This window comes from Mandrillus leucophaeus, unplaced genomic scaffold, assembly GCF_000951045.1.
Source record: "Mandrillus leucophaeus isolate KB7577 unplaced genomic scaffold, Mleu.le_1.0 Scaffold251, whole genome shotgun sequence".
Taxonomy (NCBI): Eukaryota; Metazoa; Chordata; class Mammalia; order Primates; family Cercopithecidae; genus Mandrillus; species Mandrillus leucophaeus.
The window spans coordinates 521,535-527,291 of record NW_012102599.1 but is presented as its reverse complement, the minus strand read 5'-3'; positions in this window follow the sequence as shown (position 1 = coordinate 527,291).

The window sequence follows — 5,757 nt, the reverse complement described above, 5'->3', positions numbered from 1 at the left end:
GTCTTCTCAGTCATGCTCTGGAAAAAAATTGCAGGCCATGGAGAATCAGAGACCCAGGCAGATCTCACTCACCCTTGTTTTCCTCTCAAATGCCAGTTTTCCGAGACGAGTCTGTGCAGCCTTCAGCCTTCTGCCAAGGTAGGAGGGGGGCTGGTGGGTCTCTAAATATCCAGCAGTTCTGGGCCTCAGAGTTCAAGAGTTCATATCTGATGGTTGCAGCTGAGTCTCTACTATGGTTCAAAACACGTGGGGACTGGTGTCTAAGGAAGTTATTTTGGCACCTTTTTTTTTTTGAGATGGAGTCTCATTCTGTCATCCAGGCTGGAGTGCAATGGCATGGTCTTGGCTCACTGCAACCTCTGCCTTCTGGGTTCCAGTGATTCTCCTGCCTCAGCCTCCCTAGTAGCTGGGACTACAGGCGTGTGCCACCACACCCGGCTAATTTTTGTGTTTTTAGTAGAGATGGGGTTTCACTATGTTGGCCAGTCTGGTCTTGGAAATCCTGACCTCGTGATCTACCCACCTTGGCCTCCCCAAGTGCTGGGATTACAGGTGTGAGCCACCATGCCCAGCCAGGCACCTTTTATTATGTTGGAAACTGTGGGCCCAGGGTGATATCCAATCAGAACTATTTTAACTTCATTTGAGACACCAAGGAGCAGATTTTTCAATATTCCTTTACAGAAACAAGGAAAGAAAGCAAGTGTAGTTTCCAAGTAGAGAGGAATTTTTAACTAGTAAGTTGCCAAACGGTAAATAAATTCTTTTCTCTTAGTGAGAAGGGCACCAAGATTTTAGTTACTGCGTTGGAAAACAATGCACGGAGCCATGCTCTGTTCCTCCCATCTGCTTCTCATGTGAAGCAGACGGTTGTGTCAAGGACTTTTCTGGGGTCGCCTGCTGACCTTGGAGGTTCTGACAGTGACACTGCAGAGACCTGAAGCTGATAATTTCTTACATATGACCCTGCAGTTATCATTTTATATCTGTGGAAACCCACATCGAATAGTAGATTGAAGAAGGGTTCTCAGGGAATAAGTCAGACCTTCTTGTTTTGTAAATGAGGAAATGGAGACACCCAAAATTTAAGAGCCTTTCTCCAAGACATACGGCTGGTTAATGACAGAGCCAGGATTGTCACTCTGGGTCTCCTGATATCCCAGTCAAACGTTCAGTCCCTCTCCTGTTTCACTCAGCCCATCTCTACACATATCCATTTCAAAGGAAGTTCCATGAACTCCGGCAACCTGTTTCCATGTGATAATAGCCTGCTCTTGATGAAAACCAAATCCTAACCATGTTTGATATCGATGATGTTAGGCGATGCTTAAAATAACTTCATTTGTTTGTTTGTCTGTCTTGCTGCCTGGGAACGCTTTCACATGAGTGTCCCAATTTCTTTGGAAGTCTTCCCAATGTCCTCAAATACCTGGTCAGCAATTCTATCAGTCCCTTGGTATCCAGTCCAGAAAAAGTTCTTCCAAAATTTTTTATTCTGGAAAGTTTTAATTATTTACGAAATTGATCCTTATGTAACTACCACACAGCTCAACAATGATCAATTCATGGCCAATCTTGTTTCATCTACCCACTTCCCCTTCCTGTGTTAGTTGGAGGAAGATGCCAGATATCATATCATTTCACTTATACATATTTTGGCATGTATCTCTGAAACGTAAGGACATTTGAAAATAACCGCAAAACCATTATCTCACCTAAAATTTTACAAATTAAAGTAGTAATTTTTAAATACCGTCAAATGTCCCTTTAATGTTTAAATTTCCACGTATCTATTAATTTATATTAATTATAATTTTAATTTAAATCTTAATTTTATAATTTTTTTGCAGTTTGCTTGAATCAGGAGCCAAATAATCTTCCCATGGCTTCATATGTCTTTGAGGTCTTTTTTATTTTACAGATTCTGCCTCAATTTCCTTCCAGTTTATTTGTTGAAGAAACTAGGTTGTCTGTCCTATAGGGTTTCCCAGTCTGGATTTTGCTGATTGCATCTCTGGTGTTTTCTTTTTTTTTTTTTTCCTTTGAGACAGCGTCTTTCTCTGTTGCCCAGGCTGGAGTGCAGTGGTGCTATCTCAGCTCAGTGCAACCTCTGCCTCCCGGGTTCAAGCACTTCACCTACCTCAGCTTCCCGAGTAGCTGGGATTACAGGCGCACACCACCATGCCCGGCTAATTTTTTTGGTATTTTTTTAGTAGAGATCGTGTTTCACCATGTTGGGCAGGCTGATCTCAAACTCCTGACCTCAAGTGATCCGCCCACTTCGGCCTCCCAAAGTGCTGGGATTACAGGTGTGAGCCACCGCGCTTAGCCAATCTCTAGTGTTCTTTAGCATGTTCCACTCCCTTCTGTCTTTCCTGTAAGCTCATTTCATTATCATTTTCCCTTTATGGTCTCTCCTTCACTGGATTGACTTCCTGGAGGACAGAAATGGTATCTTACTTATCTTTACCTCCTAGAACCATGCTGCTCTCTGGGCTGATCCTTGAACATGTCAAGCAAGTGCTGGTCTAAGGCCTATATCTGCATTGCCCTCCCCCAGATATTCCCACATTTAATTCAGGCTTCTCCTCAAATATTAGCTCATCAGAAAGATCTCTCTTCTGTAAAATGCTGGTAAATGTTTAACAACTGGCTCCCTGGGATAAAAAGCCCTGACCTATAGTATTTGCCAATTTCCATAGTGTAAATACATCCATCATGGTCGATTTAAAACTACAATGTGATATCACTGAACACAGAGTTGGGAAGAGATTGGAGCGGCACACCATTATATAATATTTCCAATACACAGGTATCATAGATGTAAATAACTTAAAGGACATAGATCATGATAATAGTAATCTACATAGAAGATGCTGAGTTTGAGTATTTATTCGCTTTGTTTTTAATATAATATGTTGACTTTGAAGTTCATATAATTTAATTTTCAATAATGGCAGTATTTGATTGTTCTCACACTGCTGTAAAGAAGTACCTGAGACTGGGTAATTTATGATGAAAAGTGGCTCACGTCCCACGGCCTCTGAAGGAAGCATGATGCTAGCACCTGCTTAGCTTCTGGGCAGGCCTCAGGAAACTTACAATGGCGGAAGGTGAAGAGGGAGCCGGCACTTCACAAGGGCTGAGCAGGAGGAAGAGAGAGAGCAGGGAAGTGCCACACACTTTTAAACAACCAGATCTCCTGAGAACACACTTGCTGTTGTGAGGACAGTACCAAGGGGGAAATCTACCCCCCTCACCCATGATCCAATCCCCTCCCACCAGGCCTCACCTCCAACATTGGGGATTACAATTTGACATGAGATTTGGGCGGGGACACAGATTCAAACCTCACTAATGTCTGTGTTTAACATCTGTTCTCACAATTACAATTCCTAAAAATTGAAGAGTGTGCTCTTATGAATCAGGATGAGCTGTCGCCAATATACCATTGACTCTCTTGTTCACTGTACCTAAAATGGGATCTTTACCACTCTCTCTTCCTACTTTATTTTTCTTCAAAGTGTTTATCACTCCCTGCCATGCTGTTATAAATTTGATTTGAAAAACCTTGACTGTCTTTTCTGCTGTTTTTTCCCTAACTTAGCCTTCAGCACCTAGAACAGTGCTTGGTTTGTAGCAGATGTTCAGTAAGTATTTGTTGAAGAATGAATCACTGGGTCCCTTATGCTCATAAAGAAAAAATAAACATAGAAAATAATAATAATATAAGACACAGCTATGAAACCTACACAAACCTTTTCTCTAAAACAAGTGAACCTTTCTGAATTTAATGAAGAAAAATGTATCGTCACCATTATCTCAGTGTTCTAATTTGAAGGCTGATGAGAAAATGAGTAAATAATGTGCCAGGAGACTTTATCGGTGTACTCATTACTGGCCATAAACTCAAAGTACACCAACAGCAAATCTTTTGGCAGATCATCTGGAGTTTAATGATCTTTCTCAGTGAAAATTTAAAATATCTATTATTTATGCCTATTTTCTTTTTCTTTTTCCTTTTTTTTTTTTTTTTTGAGATGGAGTCTTGCTCTGTCACCCCTGGAGTGCAGTGGTGCGATTTCAGCTCACTGCAGCCTCTGCCTCCTGGGTTCCAGTGACTCTCCTGCCTCAGCCTTCATAGTAGCTGGGATTACAGGCACATGCCACTATGCCCGGCTAATTTTTGTATTTTTAGTAGAAATGGGGTTTCACCATGTTGGCCAGGCTGGTCTTGAATTCCTGACCTCAGGTGATCTGCCCACCTCGGCCTCCCACAGTGCTGGGTTTACAAGCATGAGCCACCACGCCCGGCCTATTTATGCCTATTTTCCTTAAATTCATGAAATTGTCTGATTTTTTTCTCATTACTAATTTTAATAATTCTTTGCACTTGAACTACCGCTAGGCCTTCTAATATTAAAAGTTTGACACCAGGGCTGGTCTGTGATCCCTGACTCCGCCTTCCTCTTCTCTTTTTCCTCCTGCCAGTGTCTGCTTGTCCAGCACAACCCACCACCTCTCCCTAGCTCTCAGGGCAGGAGTCATTCATTCTCATTAGGGGTTTGATGTTCAGTTAAGCATCATTGTGTCCTTTTGCCTGGGGCATTTGAGTAGCTAACCAGGCATGAAGTTGCTGGTAAACATAGAGAAGCACTGCCACTGAATTGCTGTGTGCTTTAGTTTCTGCATTGGTCAGAGAGATACCCCAACCATGTCCTCAGAATGTGCGAGGATAAAGCCGTGTAAGAGATTTGTGTTTGAAGACTTCAGCACCCTCTAAAGTGCTAGTGTACTGATTCCAGCTTGGGACTGAGCCTGATACCTTTTTTTTTTTTTTTTTTTTTGCACCTCTACAAAGAGTTAAATTTAAGAGACTTCGCAGGAAGGGAAAGTCGGATTTTGTTTTGTTTTGTTTTGTTTCCTGAGCACCACATAATTCCTGATGTTTCTGAAACATCCCTGGTTTGGAAACTGAATATTTAGCCTGTTTGGGCAGCCACTGTATAAATTGCTGTGCTCCAGATGAAGCTGTCTGATCCATTGTGTTGTTCTTTTTCATCAAAATTACCTTGATCTACCACCTTCTCACCTCTGTCGTTTCTAATTGTATCTGCATTCATATGGAATTTAGTCTGTATTTCCTGAAGTGAACAATATTACATAGGAGACCTAGGTATACTCTTAAAGGAAATACTGGCCTCAAACAAACTTATGTGTCAAAGATAACCCACAAGTCATAATTTAAGGTGGATCATACAGCCTTAAATTCTTAAACGACCATTGTGTTTGATATGGTTTGAGTCTGTGTCCCTGCCCAAATCTCATGTCAAATCGTAATCCCCTGTGTTGGAGTTGAAGCCTGGTTGGAGGTGATTGGATCATGGGGGTAGATTTCCCCTTTGGTGCTATTCTCATTATAGTGAGTGAGTTATCAAAAGATCTGATTGTTTAAAAGTATGTAGCACCGCTCCTCTCTCTCTTCTTCCTGCTGTGGTCACATGAGCACATGCCGCCTTCCTCTTCGCCTTCCTCTTTACCTTCTGCCATGGTTGTAAGTTTCCTATGGCCTCCCCAGACATGATTCCTGTAGAGCCTGTGGAACTGTGAGCCAGTTAAACCTCTTTTCTTCATAAATTAATTGCTTGGTCGCAGGTATTTCTTTACAGCAGTGTGATAATGTGCAAATACAGTGTTTAAGTCAAGAAAAAATAATTTTAAACCTGTAGACTTTCCCATACTAACTGCTATTCGACT